The following is a 23,102-nucleotide window of genomic DNA, read 5'->3' on the forward strand; positions in this document are numbered from 1 at the left end:
TGGAGGATGGTTGATGATGACGATGGCGATGGATTCCCCTCACCTGAGCCCCGAACGGGCTCCAGATCAGCCTTCCCGAGGAAGATTAGGGCTTGGTGGTGGCTCCGTATCGTAAAACACGATGAATCCTTCTCCATGATTTTTTCTCCCCGAAAGTGAATACATGGAGTTGGGGTTGAGGTCGGTGGAGTTCCAGGGGGCCCACGAGGCAGGGGCGCGCCCAGAGGGGGGCGCCGTGCACCCTCGTGGACAGGGTGTGGGACCCCTGATGTTGATTCTTTCGCCAGTATTTTTCATTAATTCCAAAATGTGTGTCTGTGGATTTTCAGGTCATTCCGAGAACTTTTATTTCTGCAGAAAAATAACACAGTGGCAGTTCTGCTGAAAACAGCGTCAGTCCAGGTTAGTTCCATTCAAATCATGCAAGTTAGAGTCCAAAACAAGGGAAAAAGTGTTTGGAAAAGTAGTTACATTGGAGACGTATCAACTCCCCCAAGCTTAAACCTTTGCTTGTCTTCAAGCAATTCAGTTGACAAACTGAAAGTGGTAAAGAAAACTTTTACAAACTCTGTTTGATCTTGTTGTTGCAAATATGTAAAGCCAACATTCAAGTTTTCAGCAAAGATTATGAACTAACCATATTCACAATAACATTTAGGTCTCATGTTTACTCATAGCAATGGCATAATCAACTAGCGAGCAATAATAATAAATCTCGGATGACAACACTTTCTTAAAACCATCATAACATCATATAACAATATGGTATCTCGCTAGCCCTTTCTGAGACCGCAAAACATAAATGCAGAGCACCCCTGAAGATCAAGGACTGACTAGACATTGTAATTCATGGTAAAGGAGATCCAGTCACAGTCATACTCAATGTAAATTAATAGCAATGCATGCGAATGACAGCGGTGCTCTCCAACTGGTGCTTTTCAATAAGAGGATGATGACTCAACATAAAAGTAAATAGATAGGCCCTTCGCAGAGGGAGGCCTGGATTTGCAGAGGTGCCAGAGCTCGAGTTTTGAAACAAAGATAAATAATATTTTGAGTGGCATACTTTCATTGTCAATGTAACAACCAAGAGATCTCGTTATCTTCCATGCTACACACATTATAGGCGGTTCCCAAACAAAATGGTAAAGTTTATACTCCCACACCACCAACAACCATCAATCCATGGCTTGTCCCAAACAATGGGTGTCGTCCAACTAACAATAATCCTGGGGGAGTTTTGTTTGCAATTATTTTGATTTGATTTGAGCATGGGACTAGGCATCCCGGTTACCGGCCATTTTCTCGTGAATGATGAGCAGAGTCCACTCATCATGAGAATAACCCACCTAGCATGGAAGATATAGACAGCCCTAGTTGATACATGAGCTATTAGAGCATACAAAACGGAATTTCATTTGAAGGTTTAGAGTTTGGCACATACAAATTTACTTGGAACTGCAGGTAACTACCGCATATAGGAAGGTATGGTGGACTCATATGGAATAACTTTGGGGTTTATGGAAGTGGATGCACAAGCAGTATTCCTGCTTAGTACAAGTGAAGGCTAGAAAGAGTCTGGGAAGCGACTAACTAGAGAGAGACAACAGTCATGAACATGCATTAATATTAATCAACAATGAGTGCAAGCACGAGTAGGATATAAATCACCGTGAACATAAATATCGTGGAGGCTATGTTGATTTTGTTTCAACTACATGCGTGAACATGCGCCAAGTCAAGCCACCCGAATCGTTTAAAGGAGGATACAACCCTATCATACCACATCAAAACCATTTTCATAGAATGTTGGCACGCAAGGTAAACCATTATAAACTCCCAGCTAATTAAGCATGGCATGGGCAACTATAATCTCTAATTGTCATTGCAAACATGTTTCATTCATAATAGGCTGAATCGGGAATGATGAACTAATCATATTTACAAAAACAAGATAGGTCGAGTTCATACCAGCTTCTCTCATCTCACTTAGTCCATCATATATCATCATTATTTTCTTTCACTCACATGACTGAACGGTGTGGATAATAATAATAGTGCACGTGCATTGGACTAAGCTGGAATCTGCAAGCATTTTATACAAGGGAGAAGACAAGGTAATATGGGCTCTTGGTTAAATCAACAATAATGCATATGAGAGCCACTCAACATTTTCATCATGGTCTTCTCCTCTCGATCCCCAAAGAACAAGAAAAGAAATAAAACTATTTACATGGGAAAGATCCCAACAAGCAAAAGAAGAATGAGAAATCTTTTGGGGTTTTCTTTTAATTACCGCTACTACATGCATGGAAAGTAAACTAGCTAAAAGCTACAACTAATTTTTTTTGTTTTTCTTAAGGTTTTTCAAACACACAAGAAGGCTTAGAAAAGAAAATAAACTAGCATGGATAGTACAATGAAAAAGTATGAGCACCGACAACTAGAATGAGTGTGTGAACATGAATGTAATGTCGGTGAGAAATACGTACTCCCCCAAGCATAGGCTTTTGTCCTAAGTTGGTCTGTGGCCATTGTTGGCCTGGGGGAGATCCAAAGTCATAGCTGGGGTTGTACTGAGATGCAACAGCTACTGCCTGACAAGCTGCAGCTTGGAGGCGAGCTGCCTCCGTCCTCCTCTCATACTCGTTCGCCTCCTCCCTGGTTATAACATATCTCCTTTTTGCCTAAAAGTTAAAGAAAGTAGGAGCAGGGAGGGCAACATGGACAGTGCGCTGTCTGTCAAATATTAGTCACTACTGGAGGAACTGTTCATTCCTCTCAAGAAACTGATGGTGAACCATAGCACTATAATATAGATAAGCAGGAGGCAACTCCATATCATTTCCATGCATGGGTACACCGAGATAATTAACTACACGAGTTGCATAAATTCCACGAAACAAATCTCCACTTGTACCATTCAGATGCAACCTTCATGCAACAATGGCCCCTAAGTTATATTGTTTATCACCAAATACCGCACTCTTGAGGACACTAAGATCTAGAACGAACATGTGACAAGCCTCATCTTTCCTGTTAATGCATCTACCTATAAAGAGATCAAAATAATGTATGGAAGGGAAATGAATGCTCCCTATGGTAGCTTCTGTGATTTCCTAGATTCCCCCAAAGTGATACTAGCAAGAAAGTCTTTATATTCAGATTTGCGAAGTTCACTAACAATGCCCCACTGCGGGAGTTTACAAGCAGTATCAAAATATTCTAGGTCCATGGTGTATGATTTATCATAAAGATCAAATAAAACAGTGTGAGAATTGTGCGAGGATGTAAATTTAAACCTCCTCCCAAAGGAATATGTTAGGTAGTGGTACTGTAGGCACTTATCTGACACGAAGTCCTCAAGATCAGCATTACACACATACGCGTCAAATTCATCCTTGATGCCTACCTGGGCCATAAACACCTCTGACGGCCATTCACAAGGCCGCACTTGAGCTTCCCTCTGTGGTTCATCGTCCAGCTCACGTATCACGAGCCTTGGTTCTTGCTTCCTTGAGGAACTACCTTGGTACATTTTCCTATGCATTTTTCTTTCTTTGAAAAATTTCTGAAATTTTAGTGACTCAAAATAAAAGTGAATCAAACTCAACGAGATTGATAGCAACTACTCCCACAGGTGCCTAGAGGCTATATCATGCATTAAATCTACTTTGGACCATATAAATTTGACATGCAAGCTCAAGAATAGGGTCACCTTAGCAGCAAAAATTTACAATAACTAAATCACTAGAACAAGAACTAATTGGACCATTGGAGGAGTCACATATCAAAGAAAAATCCCCCAAAATAGTTTTGTGAATGGAGTTTTGAGCAAAGAGATTGAAAATGGCAGCAAGAAGAGCTAGAACACGGGTTTGAGCTATGGGAGGATTTTTTTCTGGAGGAAGACGAAGTGAGTGGATGCTGGAGTAAGTGGAGGGGGTCCACGTGGGGCCCATGAGGCAGGGGGCGTGCCCTAGGGGGGTGGGCGCGCCCTGTGCCCTCGTGGCTAAATGGTGGGCCCCTTGGTGTGTTCTTAGTGCAACAATTCTTAAATATTGTACAAAAAATCATATTTCATTTTCAGGACATTTGGAGAACTTTTATTTTTGGGGTATTTTTATTGCAAGGATAATTCAGAAAACAGACAGAAAATTCTATTTTTGCTTTATTTAATCTAAATAGCAGAGAGTAAAAGGAGGGTACAGAGAGTTGTGCTTTCTAACTTCATCCATCTCGTGCTCATCAAAAGGAATCCACTAACAAGGTTGATCAAGTCTAGTTAACAAACTCTTTCTGAATAACATGAAACTGGAGAATTTTAGAATAACACTAGGTTACCTCAACGGGGATATGCATGTCCCCAACAATAAGAATATCATATTTCTTCTTGACAGTAGGAAGAGGGGATTCAAAACCTCCAATAGCAATCGTTGAAATTTTTCCAATAGAATTGATACTGTGGACTTGAGGTTGTTTCCTCAGAAAGTGTACTGTATGCTCATTACCATTAACATGAAAAGTGACATTGCCTTTGTGGCAATCAATAACAGCCCCTGCAGTATTCAAAAAGGGTCTACCAAGGATAATCGACATACTATCGTCCTCAGGAATATCAAGAATAAGAAAGTCTGTTAAAATAGTAACATTTGCAACCACAATAGGCACATGCTCACAGATACCGACAGGTATAGCAGTTGACTTATCGGCCATTTGTAAAGATATTTCAGTAGGTGTCAACTAATTCAAATCAAGTCTACGATATAAAGAGAGAGGCATAACACTAACACCGGCTCCAAGATCACATAAAGCAGTTTTAACATAGTTTCTCTTAATGGAGCATGGTATAGTTGGTACTCCGGGATCTCCTAGTTTCGTTGGTATTCCACCTTTATAAGTATAATTGGCAACCATGGTGGAAATTTCAGCTTCCGTTATCTTTCTTTTATTTGTAACAATATCTTTCATATACTTAGCATAAGGATTCATTTTAAGCATATCAGTCAAACGCATACGCAAAAAGATAGGTCTAATCATTTCAGCAAAGTGCTCAAAATGATCATCATCCTTTTTATTGGATGGTTTTGGAGGAAAGGGCATGGGTTTCTGAACCCATGGTTCTCTTTCTTTACCGTGATTCCTAGCAACAAAGTCTCTCTTATCATAACGTTGGCTCTTGTTATTGCTAGGTTGAGCATCAACATGAACATCATCATTATCACTAGGTTCATGTTCCTTACCAGATTGTGTTTCAGCATCAGAAATAGAAATATCATTGGGATTCTCAGGTGTGTCAACAACAGGTTCACTAGAAGCATGCCAAGTCCTATCATTTTTCTTTTTCTTCTTCTTAGAAGGACTAGGTGCATCAACATTAGTTCTCTGAGAATCTTGCTCAACACTCTTAGGGTGCCCCTCAGGATACAAAGGTTCCTAAGTCATTTTACCCCCTCTAGTCATAACTCTAACAACATTATCATTTTTCTTATTATTTAATTCATTAAGCAAATCATCTTGTGCTTTAAGCACTTGTTCTACCTGAGTTTAAGGTCACCTTTAACTCTAGACATAAAATCACACAAGTGTTCAACCATATAAGCATTACGTTTCAATTGTCTACCAACATAAGCATTGAAGTTTTCTTGTTTAACAATATAATTATCAAACTCATACAAGCATTGGCTAGCAGACTTATTACGAGGAATATCACCTTCATCAAATCTATAGAGAGAATTTACCTTTACTACCTGTGTCGGGTTATTAAGACCATGTATTTCTTCAATGGGTGGTAAATTCTAAACATCTTCAGCTTTAATACCCTTTTCTTTCATAGATTTCTGTCACACCCTAGCTAGTTCAAGAATTAGAGTGTGCATCATGTTTAAATTTCTCTTAAATTTGAAATTGGGAAAGCAGAAACCCCCAACACCCCCCCGGAAACAACTAGGGTTTAGTAAAATTATTTTCAATGAACCTGAAATGCCCTTCTAAAAAGTTCACCCTCCTTGTCTTGGGTTAAAACCTCTAGCAAAATTGGTGCACAATTTTCTAGGTCAACAGAAGGTCATTGAATTAAATCATAAGTATTTGAATTTGGGCATTTAAATGCTATAAAATAATTTAAATGCTCAAATAATCCTGGAAATAAATGTTTGCTGTTGGAAATAATCTAAACAGAGCCCACAATTATTTTCAGGATTTTTGGAAACATTTTAGTATTTTAATTAAAGCCCAACAGTTGCAGTTAAATAGAAAAACAGAAACAAATAAAAAAAGAGAGAGGGAAGCTACCTGGGCCTTACCTGTGTTGGCCCAGCCACCTGGCTCGGCCCAGCCTACTGGCTCTGCCAGTCGTCGTCCTCCTCGCGCCAGAAGGACGCGGAGCGCGTGGAAAGCGCCTGCGGCCACACGCCGGCCACCTCCTGCTTCCGCCGACGCCTGGAGACGCCTAGGTGTGCCACGCGACCCCCACGTCCCCCTCTCATCCTCGCTCACTCTTCCCCTCGTCTCCCTCACTCTCTCCCACGATGCCCGAGGGTGTTCCTCGCTGCCGTTCACCGTAGACGACGCCAGAGCCACCCCTTCGCCCCTCCGACAAGCCAAATTGCTCCGCCACGACGCCCTCGCCCTCCCCACCGAGCCACGCTTCGTCGGAGGCCCTGCATCGCTGCTATTGCGCCGTCTTCAACCTCGGTACCCGCCGGACGTCGTTCATCGATTCGCCTCGCTCCGGTCGCCCCCGAGCCCACTGAGCTGCTCATCGACCTCCCTGTGAGCTCCGCCGCCTTTCCCCTCTTCTTTCCCACGCGTTTGCACCCTCTAGGCCATAGTTCCACCATGGCCGAAGCTCGTCTCCGCTCGAGCTCGTCGCCGGTGTCGCTCCGGTGACCATTTGGTCCTCCCGTGCTATGCAACGTGCTTGCCGCATCGCGTAGTGCCTCGCTAGCGCTTCAGTTTCCGTGTTTGCACGCCGCAGCCCACTCCCCGCACATGGCCGAACTCCGGCCGCCGCCTTGGAGCTCGCCGTCGTCGTCTCCGGCCACCATAGGCCCAGCCTCCACCACCACTAGATGCGCGACTGCAAGAGCTCTCCAACGAGCCCAAGAACGGCCTCGCCCATGCCCTGTGGGCGTTTTCCGAGCTGCGCCACCGTCTCGGGCCTCGCCGGCGTCGAGTCGCCAGCGAGTTTGACCCAGTTTGACTCCTGGGTGGGCCCAGGCAGACCCCCCCTGAGTCTATGACAGGTGGGGCCGGTCTGCTAACTAATTTAGGATTAGTTTTAATTAATTTTAATTAAATCAGTCACTGACATGTGGGCCCAGGCCCCACTGACAACTAATTGGTGTTAATCTAATCCTGTTAATTAGCTGAGAGGCTGATAGAAGGGGCCCACCAGTCAGGTTTGACCTGGGCTGGCGCCTTTGACCTGCTGAGGTCAGCATGATGCAATGCTGATGCAGTAATGCATTTTCTGGATTTATTCTTATATACAGGAAATTCCAGAAAATAGTCAAAACTTCTAAAAATCGTAGAAAATCAACCATAGCTCCAAATGCAAAGATTTATATATGAAAAATGATCAGAAAAATTCAATCTATCCATCTGTAATGGTTTCATGCATGACAAAACAAGTTTACCTTGCTGTTTAAGCAGAATAAGCAAATGCACTATTAAGGCCATGTTTAATGAGCTAATATTTGAATCTTTGATTCAAATGAGTTCATTCCTTTCTGTTATAGCTTGCATTAGGCCAAGACACATTCATATTGCCATGTCATAGCATGCATCATATTGTTGCATATCGTCATGTGTTGATTGTGTTCCGATGTGTTCTTCGTGGTAGGTTCTGCCTCCGAGGATATTCACGAGTATCCAACTGAAGGGCAGTATCCCACTACCACTCCATCAGGCAAGCAACCATTGATCATTCCAATACAACCCATGTTCTCGCTTCTGCCCTTATTTACTGCATTAAGACAACGCGTTTCAATCTGCTGTGTGCTACGGTAGTTGAACCCTTATCCTCTGCATGACCTGTCATTGCCACAGTTACTAGATGAAACCCACTAGCATGTGTAGGAGTTGATTGAGCCATGTATGTGATTCCTACCTTGTGATGCCTGCTATGCTTAGAGTTGTGTCAGGTCTGGTTCATCTGGGTGATGGGCTAGAGTGAAATGCTTATGTCGGTAATGTGAGGGATGTGTTGAACATGTTTTGGTAAAGGTATCGATGAGAGGCCATGTAGGAGTACATGGTGGGTTGTTTCATTGAGGTCGTCCCTAAGAACTGAGATCTGTATGTGTGATTTAAGATGCAGTTACTACCGTACATTGGGCCTGAAACCAATGGACCCTCTCGACTTCTTAATCACCTTAGTACTCTGTCCAGGAGTTGCAAATAGTTTCTGGTGTTTGTAGGTTGTGTTGGCGGCCGTGCGTAGTGCTGACCCTAGGGGTGGGCTATGTTGCGATAGATACACTGTGGCCGGGTACGCTGGGCGCCCGTTTGGCATCTCGGGACCCTGTTCACATTGCTCGGGGCCGTATGTGGAAACCTCGGCCGGACTCCCTGTGGATGGAACCTGGATAGGCGATAAACCTGGACTAGAGACTTAAGTGTTAGGTAGGCCGTGGCCGACACCCTCGCTGGGCTTCTGCTTGAAGGTTCCCGAGTAAATGTCGTGTAAACGGCGGTAAGTGGTGAAAGCGTGTATGAAGAAGTACACCCCTGCAGGGTATAAAACTATTCGAATAGCCGCGTCCGCGGTAAAGGACTACTTGGTTGCCTATACAGTTCATAGACAAGTTAATGGGTACTAATAAAAGACTCAAGATAAGTGTGAGTACCGAGGATGGCCCTCTCGTAGGATGACGAGGGAGGATCCCCGGTGGAGTATTGTGTTGGTGAGTAGTGGACTCGTGTGCGATAACTATTTTACTGGTGAAGTTCCGTAGGATAGCTTAGCCAAGAGTCAAAGATGGCTTGCTGCATTAACCCCACCACCTTCTTGAGAATAAGCATGTATGGTAGGTTCTGATGTAAGACTTGCTGAGTACCTTTGTACTCATGTTTGCTTAATTACTGTTTTCAGACGACAACACCGCCCCCTCCGATGGGTTCTACGTAGACCTTGACGTCGACGAGTGACTAGCGACCCAGGTGGTGATCCTGGCCATGGAGGGCCCTATGTAGATAGACAGGCTTCGAGAAGCCTTCTTTCTTTCTAGAGTCTTTACTCAGACTAGTTGCTTCCGCATGTGCTTGTATGTTTGTATGACTTGAGTGTCGGGTCATGTGACCCTTATCTGCATGAACATGTTATGTATGGCTCCTTGGAGCCTTTAAATAAAGTACTTGAGTTGTAGAGTTTTGTTGTGATGCCATGTTGTATGTACTCATATCGGGCATATTGTGTGTATGATTGAAATGCTTGGTATGAGTGGGATCCGACAATCTAGTTGTTTATCCTTGGCAGCCTTTCTTATGGGGAAATGTAGTCTAGTGTTCCTCGAGCCATAGTTGTCCGCTATAGCCCGGTTCACCGGAGTCCTGCTAGCCTAGCACTACTGTTCAGGACACTTGACTGGCCGGCATGTGATTCACTTCGTTCCTATGTCTGTTCCTTCGGGGAAATGTCACGCTGTGACTTCCGGAGTCCTACCTAGCCTGCTACAGCCCGGGTTCCCCGGAGTCCTGTTAGCCCAGTGCTATAGCCCGGAATCAATCGCTGATGACCGATATGCTCGATGTGATTCATGTATGCCTATCTCCATAGGTCTGTGCCGCTTTGGGTTCATGACTAGCCATGTCGGCCCGGGTTCTCTGTCATATGGATGCTAGCGACACTATCATATACGTGAGCCAAAAGGCGCAAACGGTCCCAGGCCATGGTAAGGCGACACCCGTGGGATACCGTGCGTGAGGCCGCAAAGTGATATGAGGTGTTACCGGCTAGATCGATGTGACTTGGAATCGGGGTCCTGACAGCGTTGGTATCAGAGCCGGACTGCCTGTAGGTTCGTTGAGCCAAGCTAGTCGATGTCGAGTCTAGAAATGCTTTAGTTACATGTAGGGGAATTGATTGTGGGAGGGAACGTAAGGCTCTTTTACTCCTTTACCCTATGCCTCTGATCTGAGTCATTCTCTTCTCATTCAACGTGGGTTAAGGACTAGGCTCTCTTCTTCTATCAGGTTCACGTGTTACTAATCCATAGTAGCTTATAGGATTGTTGTTACAAGTCCCAGTTCAGTTTCTACTATTCTTAATATGTTGCTAATTGGATCAAAACCTTGATATGGTGTTGTTGAGTGGTATTGCGAACTGTTGTGGATGTCTCAAATCTTTTTCTGAGCATTTACAGCTGTTATGCTGTCCAATTTTCCCTAGAAATTCTGATGTCTTTGCATTGTGGCTGTGCTTTCAGATGGCCACTCGTGTTCAAAACCAAGTGGTTCGCCTGACCCGGTGCCTCGACGTGCCCGGTCATACTGCTATGTTAGTCCGGGTAATGATCGAGATGGGTTACCGTTGGTATCCCGAATACACCGTCGAAGAGCAGTTCCGCGACTTTAATCAAAGCCAATATCTCTGCACCGTCAGGATATTTCCTTCTTATCCTGGATCTACCGAGCCCCTTCACTGTTCCTATGGACTCGGGGTTACTGTTGAGATGGTTGTGCAGGATGCTGCCTATTCCATGATGACCATCTTGCGAGTCCGGACTGGCCTGCTTCGGAACACCGACTTCCGTTACATGCCAGCTTCACTTCCGGGAGCGCAAGGGTATCTTCAGGCAATCTATGCTGACTCTACTCAGGAGGACTCATTAACTCATACCACTGCCGAGATGCTCGAAGATAAGGACCGAGAGAATCGGGCCTTGAGGCTGGAGCTTTTCAATACCCGTGCTGATCATTGGGCCACATTGACTCGGTTTGCACCTGCGGTGCAAGCTGGATGTATGGATACAAGGGATCTGTATCCTGTGAGATCAGCTCTGCCAGACATGGTGGATTGGCATGATGTGGGAGGCATCACCCCACCCCGTGGTCCCCGCAGGCCACCGTTTGTTGGTCCAAGACCTCATCCTAGCCCCTATGGTCCACAGGCTCCTCAGGACCGTCTGTTCCTGGATGGTCACGTTGAACTTCCAGGCTATGGAGGTGACTTCTATGAGGACTACTACGGAGCTGTCTGAGTTAGTAGTAGTACCACTAGTATTGTAGTAGTTGTATCTCCACTGTCCTGCGTGACTTGTGGAATACGACTTAGTGTGTAGTCAATTCCGGGGGTGTAGAGAAATAATGTATAGGAGCTTGGAATGCTTCCGATGAGATGTAATGTCTTTCATCATAGTTGTACTGTAGCATGGGCTTGTACTAAACTATGTATGATGTGTATGACCGTTGGTATATATATGGCAGTTTTATATTACCATGACATACGGATGAACATCTCTGCATTCCGTGTTATCCATTACATTCTGCACTTCCTTGCTAAGTTTGAGCCATCCTTATCTAAACCATTGTCTTGTTTTCTCCTAGGATGGTCAACACCCGCAGCAACCCTGCTGCCTCGGAGCAGGGGGAAGCCAGTGCAGCTAGGGGTGAAAATCTGCCTCACCCGCCTTCTCTGGCCGAAGTAATGCTGGAGGCGGAAAGAAACAAGCGTGAGACTAACTGCCTGCTAGAGCGGATTGAGCAGAACACTGCACGCCACCCACGAAATGACTTGGTGTCAATCAATGACTTTATCAAGCTGTACCCACCAAAGTTTAACCATTACGTCCAACCCCTCGACGCGGATGACTGGCTTCGCAGCATCACTCACAAGCTACGTTCTGCCAACGTAGCCGAAGCCGACAAGGTTACCTATGTTGCCTATCACCTCGAAGGCCCTGCTAGCCTTTGGTGGGAAAACTTCGAAGCTATGCGCCCGGTCGGCCAAGTTACTACTTGGGCTGAGTTCAGTGAGGCTTTCCGCGAGCATCACATTCCGGAAGGTCTCATGGATTGCAAGAGGGAGGAGTTCTGCAACGTCACCCAAGGAAGACTGACTGTGGATGCTTATAGTCGTGAATTTGGAAATCTGGCACGCTATGCTCCCGAAGAGGTATCTACTGACGCTAAGAAGCAAGCAAGGTTCCGCAAGGGACTTAGCCCTGAGCTTCGCCGCGATCTTCGTCTGCACGAGTGCACCTCCTTTCAGAAGTTGGTCAATAAAGCCATCAGTGCTGAGACAGGCTAGACTGATTATGACGCTTCACGCAAGCACTCCCGTGACTTTGGCTCTTCATCCGGCTCTGGAGGTCAGAAGCGCCGGGTGTGGATCCCAAGCACGGCACTGCCACCCAGGTTCATCCCGAGGCCATCCTTTGAGGCGCCTCGTCCCAACCAGCAGTTTACACCGCCCAAGCCCTATGGTGGCCCCGCTGCTAATGCTGCTCCATGCCCCAATGTGGTGACATGCTTTAAGTGTGGAGAGCTGGGTCACTATAGCCGAGAGTGTCCCCAGAACAACAACCCCAATCAAACTGGAAAGTCCGTTGGCCGTGGTAAGCCCGCGGGAAAGACATTCTATGCCAAGCCGGTCACCACTGCCTGTGGCCATGTCAACTATGTTTCAGCCGAGGAGGCTCATGAGGATCCCAACGTCGTCCTTGGTACGCTCCTTGTTAACTGCCATCCGGCATCCGTTCTTTTCGATACTGGAGCATCTCATTCATTCATATCCGAGAACTATGCTCGATTGCACAACACGAAATTCTGTGACATGCCCTCTACCATGGAAATTCGAACTCCTGGCTCTAGATGGCAAACTTCTAGAGTAAGCCATGGGAACGAAACTCTTGTCGATAGACTTGTCTTCCTTGCATCCTCAATAGCTCTCAAGTCCTCGGACATAAACATCATCTTGGGTATGGACTGGATGTCAGCTCATTATGCTAAGATTGATTGTGCCACTAGAACCGTTCAACTTACTCACCCATTGGGCAAGACAGTCAATGTCTTAACTCGAGTGGCTAATCACCAGCTTTACTCCTTAAATGCCAACCCCCTTCCAGACCTTGAGGATGTTCCGGTAGTCCGAGACTTTCCGGATGACTTTCCAGAAGAACTGCCAGGTGTTCCACCTGACAGGGATGTTGAGTTTGTGATAGACCTTGTTCCAAGAACCATTCCAATTTCTAGAAGACCCTACAAGATGGCACCCTTAGAACTAGCCGAGCTTAAGAACCAACTCGATGAGTCCTTGAAAAAGGGTTTCATCCGTCCTAGTTCCTCTCCTTGGGCTTGCCCCATCCTCTTCGTCAAGAAGAAGGATGGAACGGATCGAATGGTTGTGGATTACCACCCTGTCAACCTGGTCACCATCAAGAACAAATATCCGCTTCCCAGGATCAACGATCTGTATGATCAGCTCGCTGGATCCTCAGTCTTTTCCAAGATGGATCTGAGGTTGGGCTACCATCAAATCAAAATCAAAAACGGGGACATTCCCAAAACGGCCTTTGTTACTCGTTATGGCCAATACAAGTACACCGTGATGTCCTTCGGTTTAACCAATGCCCCAGCCACCTTCTCCTGGTTAATGAACTCGGTTTTCATGGAGTACTTGGATAAATTCGTCGTGGTATACCTCGATGACATACTCATATACTCCAAGAATGAAGAGGAACATGCCGAAAATCTAAGGCTGGTATTGATGAAACTTCGAGAGCATCGCCTTTATGCCAAATTCTCCAAGTGTGAATTTTGGTTGCCAGAAGTGACCTATCTAGGCCATGTAATCTCTGGCAAGGGTATTGCTGTCAATCCTGAGCGAGTTCAAGCCATCCTTGATTGGACTCCACCTGAGACGGTCAAGCAACTTCGGAGTTTCCTTGGCTTAGCGAGCTATTGCCGCCGCTTCGTCGAGAATTTCTCCAAGGACTTTATTATCTATTGCGACGCCTCGCGACAAGGACTAGGTTGCATACTCATGCAAGATCGTCAGGTAATTGCCTATGCTTCGCGGCAATTACACCCACATGAGGAAAATTATCCCACACATGATCTAGAGCTTGCAGCTGTAGTCCATGCACTTAAAACTTGGCGACATTACCTTCTCGGTAATCGTTGCGAGATCTTCACCGATCACCAAAGTTTGAAATATATCTTCACCCAACCAGATTTGAATCTCAGGCAAAGACGTTGGGTTGAGTTGATCTCGGATTACGACTTAGGAATAACTTACACCCCGGGCAAAGCCAATGTCATGGCTAATGCGCTAAGCCGTAAGTCCTATTGTAACAACCTGATGTTACAACAAAGTCAACCATTTCTCCATGAGGAATCTCGTAAGCTAAATCTTCACATTGTTCCTCAAGGATTCCTATCCACCCTGGTGGCGAAACCTACCCTTACGGATCAGATCATCAAGGCACAGAAGGTAGATCCGGGGATCTCCCGTATTAAGAGAAACATTAAGAAAGGAGTCGTGAATTGTTTCTCCATTGATGATCAAGGTGTCATATACTTTGGGAATCGCCTAGTGGTTCCAAAGGCACGAAACCTGAGGTGGCTGATCCTTAAGGAAGCTCATGAATCCCCTCTCACCATTCATCCCGGTAGTACTAAAATGTATCAAGACCTACGCCAGAGGTTTTGATGGACTAGGATGAAGAGAGAAATCGCTCAATACATTGCTAATTGCGACGTTTGTCGTCGTGTTAAAGCAGAGCATCAACGGCCTGCTGGCACCCTTCAACCTTTGGCTATTCCCGAGTGGAAATGGGATAAAATCAGTATGGATTTCATCACTGGGTTTCCCAGGACCAAGAGAGGGAATAATGCCATCTTCGTCGTCATCGACCGTCTTTCCAAAGTAGCCCATTTCCTACCTATTCGTGAGAGTATCACCGCTAGCTAGCTAGCTGATTTATACATCTCCCGAATAGTGTCTCTTCATGGTGTTCCATTGGAAATTAACTCAGACCGTGGAAGTCTCCTCACCCCTCGATTTTGGGAAAGTTTCCAAAATGCTATGGGAACTCGTCTCACCTTTAGCACCGCCTTCCATCCTCAATCAAGTGGTCAAGTGGAACGAGTCAATCAAATTCTGGAAGATATGCTCCGAGCTTCTGTCATCTCGTTCGGAATGAGTTGGGAGAAATGCCTTCCATTCACGGAGTTTGGTTATAACAATAGTTATCAAGCCAGCTTAGGCAAGGCTCCTTTCGAAGTTCTCTATGGACGAAAATGTCGAACGCCTCTTAACTGGTCAGAAACCAGGGAAAGACAACTCTTTGGCCGGGATATGATTCAGGAAGCAGAAGAGCAGGTTCGCGTTATTCGTGAGAAATTGAAAACAGCCCAATCTTGTCAAAAGAGTCAATATGATCGTAAACATAAGCCTATGACTTATGAAGTCGACGAGAAGGCTTACCTTCGGGTTACTCCGTTAAAGGGAACCCATCGTTTCGGTATCAAAGGCAAATTGGCTCCTCGTTACATTGGACCCTTTCGCATTCTTGCCAAATGAGGAGAAGTTGCCTACCAATTGGAACTACCTCCGCATCTTTCCAGAGTTCACGATGTCTTCCACGTTTCACAACTCAGGCGTTGCTTCGCGGATCCTATCCGTGGAGTGGTCCACGAAATGCTTGATCTACAAGATAATCTCTCCTATCGGGAATATCCCGTTCGTATCCTTGATCAGGCCGAGCGTACCACTCGACGTCAGAATATCAAGTTTCTCAAGGTTCAATGGTCACACCATTCCGAGAAAGAAGCCACATGGGAAAGGGAGGATCGTCTTCGACTTGAGTACCCCACCTTCTTCCCAGAGGATCCTAAATCTCGGGACGAGATTATTTTGAGTGGGGGTGAGTTGTCACACCCTAGCTAGTTCAAGCATTAGAGTGTGCATCATGTTTAAATTTCTCTTAAATTTGAAATGGGGAAAGCAGAAACCCCAACACCCCCCTGGAAACAACTAGGGTTTACTAAAATTATTTTCAGTGACCCTGAAATGCCCTTCTAAAAAGTTCACCCTCCTTGTCTTGGGTTAAAACCTCTGGCAAAATTGGTGCACAATTTTCTAGGTCAACAGAAGGTCATTGAATTAAATCATAAGTATTTGAATTTGGGCATTTAAATGCTATAAAATAATTTAAATGCTCAAATAATCCTGGAAATAAATGTTTGCTGTTGGAAATAATCTAAACAGAGCCCACAATTATTTTCAGGATTTTTGGAAACGTTTTAGTATTTTAATTAAAGCCCAACAGTTGCAGTTAAATAGAAAAACAGAAACAAATAAAAAAAAGAGAGAGGGAAGCTACCTGGGCCTTACCTATGTTGGCCCAGCCCACCTGGCTTGGCCCAGCCTACTGGCTCTGCCAGCCGTCGTCCTCCTCGCGCCAGAAGGACGCGGAGCGCGTGGCCGGTGCCCGCGGCCACACGCTGGCCACCTCCTGCTTCCGCCGACGCCTGGAGACGCCTAGGGGTGCCACGCGACCCCCACGCCCCCCTCTCATCCTCGCTTACTCTTCCCCTCGTCTCCCTCACTCTCTCCCGCGATGCCCGAGTGCGTTCCTCGCCGCCGTTCGCCGTAGACGATGCCAGAGCGACCCCTTCGCCCCTCCGACAAGCCAAATCGCTTCGCCATGATGCCCTCGCCCTCCCCACCGAGCCACGCTTCGCCGGAGGCCCTGCATCGCCGCTATCGCGCCGTCTTCGACCTCGGTACCCGCCGGACGCCGTTCATCGATTCGCCTCGCTCCGGTCGCCCCCGAGCCCGCTGAGCTGCTCATCGACCTCCTTGTGAGCTCCGCCGCCTTTCCCCTCTTCTTTCCCACGCGTTTGCACCCTCTAGGCCATTGTTCCACCATGGCCGAAGCTCATCTCCGCTCGAGCTCGTCGCCGACATCGCTCCGGCGACCATTTGGTCCTCCCGTGCTATGCAACGTGCTTGCCGCATCGCGTAGTGCCTCGCTAGCGCTTCAGTTTCCGTGTTTGCACGCCGCAGCCCACTCCCCGCACATGGCCGAACTCCGGCCACCACCTTGGAGCTCGCCGTCGTCGTCTCCGGCCACCGTAGGCCCGGCCTCCACCACCACTAGATGCGCGACTGCAAGAGCTCAACAATGAGCCCAAGAACGGCATCGCCTGTGCCCTGTGGGCGTTTTCCGAGCTGCGCCACCGTCTCGGGCCTCGCCGGCGTCGAGTCGCCGGCGAGTTTGACCCAGTTTGACTCCTGGGTGGGCCCAGGCAGACCCGCCCTGAGTCTATGACAGGTGGGGCCGGTCTGCTAACTAATTTAGGATTAGTTTTAATTAATTTTAATTAAATCAGTCACTGACATGTGGGCCCAGGCCCCACTGACAGCTAATTGGTGTTAATATAATCCTGTTAATTAGCTGAGAAGCTGACAGAAGGGGCCCACCAGTCAGGTTTGACCTGGGCTGGCACCTTTGACCTGCTGAGGTCAGCATGACGCAATGCTGACGCAGTAATGCATTTTCTGGATTTATTCTTATATACAAGAAATTCCAGAAAATAGTCAAAACTTCTAGAAATCATAAAAAATCAACCATAGCTCCAAATGCAAAGATTTATATATGAAAAATGATCAGAAAAATTCAATCTATCCATCTGTAATGGTTTCATGCATGACAAAACAAGTTTACCTTGCTGTTTAAGCAGAATAAGGAAATGCACTATTAAGGCCATGTTTAATGAGCTAATATTTGAATCTTTGATTCAAATGAGTTCATTCCTTTCTGTTATAGCTTGCATTAGGCCAAGACACAATCATATTGCCATGTCATAGCATGCATCATATTGTTGCATATCGTCATGTGTTGATTGTGTTCCGATGTGTTCTTCGTGGTAGGTTCTGCCTCCGAGGATATTCACGAGTATCCAACTGAAGGGCAGTATCCCACTACCAGTCCATCAGGCAAGCAACCATTGATCATTCCGATACAACCCATGTTCTCGCTTCTGCCCTTGTTTACTGCATTAAGACAACGCGTTTCAATCTGCTGTGTGCTACGGTAGTTGAACCCTTATCCTCTGCATGACCTGTCATTGCCAACTAGATGAAACCCACTAGCATGTGTAGGAGTTGATTGAGCCATGTATGTGATTCCTACCTTGCTATGCCTGCTATGCTTAGAGTTGTGTCAGGTCTGGTTCATCTGGGTAATGGGCTAGAGTGAAATGCTTATGTCGGTAATGTGAGGGATGTGTTGAACATGTTTTGGTAAAGGTATCGATGAGAGGCCATGTAGGAGTACATGGTGGGTTGTTTCATTGAGGTCGTCCCTAAGAACTGAGATCTGTATGTGTGATTTAAGATGCAGTTACTACCGTACATTGGGCCTGAAACCAATGGACCCTCTCGGCTTCTTAATCACCTTAGTACTCTGTCCAGGAGTTGCAAATAGTTTCTGGTGTTTGTAGGTTGTGTGTTGGCGGTTGTGGGTGGGCTATGTTGCAGTAGATACACCGTGGCCGATTACGCCGGGCGCCCGTTTGGCGTCTCGGGACCCTGTTCACATCGTTCGGGGCCGTATGTGGAAACCTCGGCCGGACTCCCTGCAGATGGAACCTGGATAGGCGATAAACCTGGACTAGAGACTTAAGTGCTAGGTAGGCCGTGGCCGACACCCTCGCTAGGCTTCCGCTTGAAGGTTGCCGAGTACATGTCGTGTAAACGACGGTAAGTGGTGAAAGCGTGTATGAAGAAGTACACCCCTGCAGGGTATAAAACTATTCGAATAGCCGCGTCCGCGGTAAAGGACTACTTGGTTTCCTATACAGTTCATAGACAAGTTAATGCGTACTAATAAAAGACTCAAGATAAGTGTGAGTACCGAGGATGGCCCTCTCGTAGGATGATGAGGGGGGATCCCCGGTGGAGTATTGTGTTGGTGAGTAGTGGACTCGTGTGCGAAAACTATTTTACTGGTGAAGTTCCGTAGGATAGCTTAGCCAAGAGTCAAAGCTGGCTTGCTGCATTAACCCCACCACCTTCTTGAGAATAAGCATGTATGGTAGGTTCTGATGTAAGACTTGCTGAGTACCTTTGTACTCATGTTTGCTTAATTACTGTTTTCAGACGACAACACCACCCCCTCCGATGGGTTCTACGTAGACCTTGACGTCGACGAGTGACTAGCCACCCAGGTGGTGATCCTGGCCATGGAGGGCCCTATGTAGATAGACAGGCTTCGAGAAGCCTTCTTTCTTTCTAGAGTCTGTACTCAGACTAGTTGCTTCTGCATGTGCTTGTATGTTTGTATGACTTGAGTGTCGGGTCATGTGACCCCTATCTGTATGAACATGTTATGTATGGCTCCCTGGAGCCTTTAAATAAAGTACTTGAGTTGTAGAGTTTTGTTGTGATGCCATGTTGTATGTACTCATATCGGGCATATTGTGTGGATGATTGAAATGCTTGGTATGAGTGGGATCCGACAATCTAGTTGTTTATCCTTGGCAGCCTTTCTTATGGGGAAATGTAGTCTAGTGTTCCTCGAGCCATAGTAGTCCGCTACAGCCCGGTTGACCGGAGTCCTGCTAGCCTAGCACTACTGTTCAGGACACTTGACTAGCTGGCATGTGATTCACTTCGTTCCTATGTCTGTTCCTTCGGGGAAATGTCATGCTGTGACTTCCGGAGTCCTGCCTAGCCTGCTACAGCCCGGGTTCCCCGGAGTCCTGTTAGCCCAGTGCTACAGCCCGGAATCAATCGCTGATGACTGACATGCTCGATGTGATTCATGTATGCCTGTCTCCATAGGTCTGTGCCGCTTTGGGTTCATGACTAGCCATGTCGGCCCGGGTTCTCTGTCATATGGATGCTAGCGACACTATCATATACGTGAGCCAAAAGGCGCAAACGGTCCCAGGCCATGGTAAGGCGACACTCGTGGGATACCGTGCGTGAGGCCGCAAAGTGATATGAGGTGTTACCGGCTAGATCGAGGTGACTTGGAACCGGGGTCCTGACAATTTCTTTGCCTCTTGCATATCTCTAGGACTAAGAAATAGAATCCCCCTTTTCTTCGGAGTTGGCTTAGGAGTTGGTTCATGAAGTGTCCAAACATTCTCATTACTCAATATATTATTCAATAGCAATTCAGCTTGCTCAACAGTTCTTTCCCTGAAAACACAACTAGCACACTTATCTAGGTGGTCTGTGGAAGCATCGATTAGTATATTATAAAAGATATCAAGTATTTCATTTTTCTTGATAGGATGATCAGGCAAAGCATTAAGTAATCGAAGAAGCCTCCCCCAAGCTTGTGGGAGACTCTCTTCTTGAATTTGCACAAAATTATATATTTCCCTTAAGGCAGCTTGTTTCTTATGAGCGGGGAAATATTTAGCTGAGAAGTAATAAATCATATCCCGGGGACTACGCACACAACCAGTAATGTCGGATTTCAGGTTCCGGCAGACCCTTAAGGTTCGAACACTGGGGTGCGCGCGGAGATTAGCCTTCTACCTCTCCGTCTCGCTAAGATCTAGACTACTGAAAGAACTGCACAAGAGACACAAGGTTTATACTGGTTCGGGCCACCATTGTGGTGTAATAGCCTACTCCAGTGTGTGGTGGGTGGATTGCCTCTTGGGGCTGATGATGACGAGCAATACAAAGAAGGACAGCCTCGCAAGGGTCTGTTCTTGGACGGGGCGATGAATTGCTGGAAGGAGTTCAGCCTGCTTTTCTGTGGACTGCCGCCTGGCCTTCTGCTTCACAGGGCGCACGTTGGGGCACACGTTGAGGTGATGCTCGATTACACTCCTGGGGATCCCTGCCAACTGGTCCGACTCCCAAGAGAATACCTTCTTGTTTGCGCGCAGGAACCTGACCAGGGCCTCCTCCTGCTCGGGTTTGAGGTGGGCGCCTATGGTGAAAGTGGCGTTGGTGGACCCGTCCTCATTGACGGGTATCTTCTTGGTTTCTGCCGTGTCTTGGGTGAACAACTGCTTCTTCTTGGCGGGTGCTGCCCCCTTGGGCCCGGGGGTCTCCAACTCGGCCGGCTGTGCCGACGCCGCCGTGTTGAAGGCAAGCTTGAGCGCCCGCAGCGCGTCCCCGGTGTCCCCGTGCACAGTGAGGACACCGCTGCTCCCGGGCTTCTTCATGAGGTTGTACGCCAGGTGCGTCACGGACATGAATTGGGCCAGCGCTGGGTAGCCGAGGATGGCGTTGTAGGGGAGGCCGATGGGGGCGATGTCGAAGTAAACCAGCTTCGTGCGGAAGTTGTCATAGGTGCCGAAGGTCACGGGGAGCCGGATCTGCCCCAAGGAACTGGACGACTTGCCCCCGACGCCTGAGAAGAGCCGGCTGGGTTGCAGCCGTTCCAGGGGTATGCAGAGGAGGTTGAAGGCCTCGACGGAGAGCACGCTGAGGCCTGCGCCGCCATCAACGAGGGTTCTGGTGACGGCCACCTGGCAGATGGTGGGGGTGCACAACATGGGGAGCGCGCCCGAGAAGGCCGAGTTGGAGGGGTGGTCCTCCGAACTGAAGGTCAGGCCGGTCTCGGGCGCCGACCGATCCGGGGGAGCGCGTGGGACGAAGAACCAGCTGGTGCGAGCGATGGAGTAGCGGTGAAGCCGTCCTGCCGCATGGATGGATGCTGAGACGACGCTTGCTGCTCGCCCCCCGCCGGGCCGGTGGCGGCGTTGATGGCGGGCGACGGGAAACGACGAGGACGTCCACCAACGGGTGCCGTCTGGGCAACGCAGGAAGCGATGGCGGCCCGGCGCTCGGCGCGGGCCCGACGAGCGTCGGACATGGATGCGACGGTAGGAGGAGAACAGGGTGGTGGAAGACGAATTCCGGCGCACCCCTACCTGGCGCGCCAAATGTCTGATTTCGGGTTCCGGCAGACCCTTAAGGTTCGAACACTGGGGTGCACGCGGAGATTACGCCTTCTACCTCTACGTCTCGCTAAGATCTAGACTACTGAAAGAACTGCACAAGAGACACACGGTTTATACTGGTTCGGGCCACCATTGTGGTGTAATACCCTACTCCAGTGTGTGGTGGGTGGATTGCCTCTTGGGGCTGATGATGATGAGCAATACAAAGAAGGACAGCCTCGCGAGGGTCTGTTCTTGGACGGGGCGATGAACTGCCGGAAGGAGTTCAGCCACCTTTCTCTTTCTCTCTCTAAGCTTCCAACCCTTACTTGCCTCCTCTTGCTATGTGGGCGGCTGGTCCTATTTATAGAGGCCCTGGTCCTCTTCCCAAATATTGAGCGGGAAGGGAGCCAACAATGGCGGGCTAATTTGAAGGGGGACAGCTAGTACAAGCTATCCTGACAAAAGCAGGCTTCGCCTACGCAAAGCTCTGGGGATGATGCCGTCTTGGGCTCCACGGTGACCTCCGTCTCGTAGTCCTCCTGGTCTTGGTCTCATTGCACCGAAATGGCAACCTTTTCCTGGCGCCTCGGTACTCCGCGACTGCGCTTGTCCCCCCTTTGCACCAAAGAGGAAAGGAGGACGCTGCGTGGGCTGGCGCCCTGAGTCGTCATGGCTTGCGTCACGGGCACCTCGCGAGGTACCCTGCCTTGATTTCTCCGCCTCCTCGTGAGCCAGCCTGATGAGGCTGCACCTGAGGAAGGTCCGTGTTGTCCGCCCCGCGAGGCTTGGCCCCTCGCGAGGGTCTTGAGTCTTGTGTTGGTGAAGATGGGCCATGCTGGGCCCCCTTTTGAGCCACGCCGCAGGCTGCAGGCAGGCAAGTCTGGGGACCCCCGTTCCCAGAACGCTGACAAGTAGCAAGAGAATTAAGCCATGTTTTAGCATCACCCTTTAATGAGAACGAAAATAACTTAAGGATATAGTAGTAACGAATTTTTTCCTCATGAGTGAATAGGGTGGCTATATCATTCAATTTAGTAAGATCCGCCACAACAGTTTCAGATTCATGGCCATAAAAAGGATCAGATTCAACCAAAGTAATTAACTCGGGATCGACAGAGAAATCATAACCCTTATCAGAAATACAGATAGGTGAAGTAGAAAAAGCAGGCTCATATTTCATTCTAGCATTCAAAGACTTTTCTTTCAGCTTAGCTAACAGTTTCTTAAGATCA

The sequence above is a fragment of the Triticum urartu genome, chromosome 3A (genome assembly GCF_056163025.1).
Source record: "Triticum urartu cultivar PI428250 chromosome 3A, HENAU_Tu73, whole genome shotgun sequence".
NCBI lineage: Eukaryota > Viridiplantae > Streptophyta > Magnoliopsida > Poales > Poaceae > Triticum > Triticum urartu.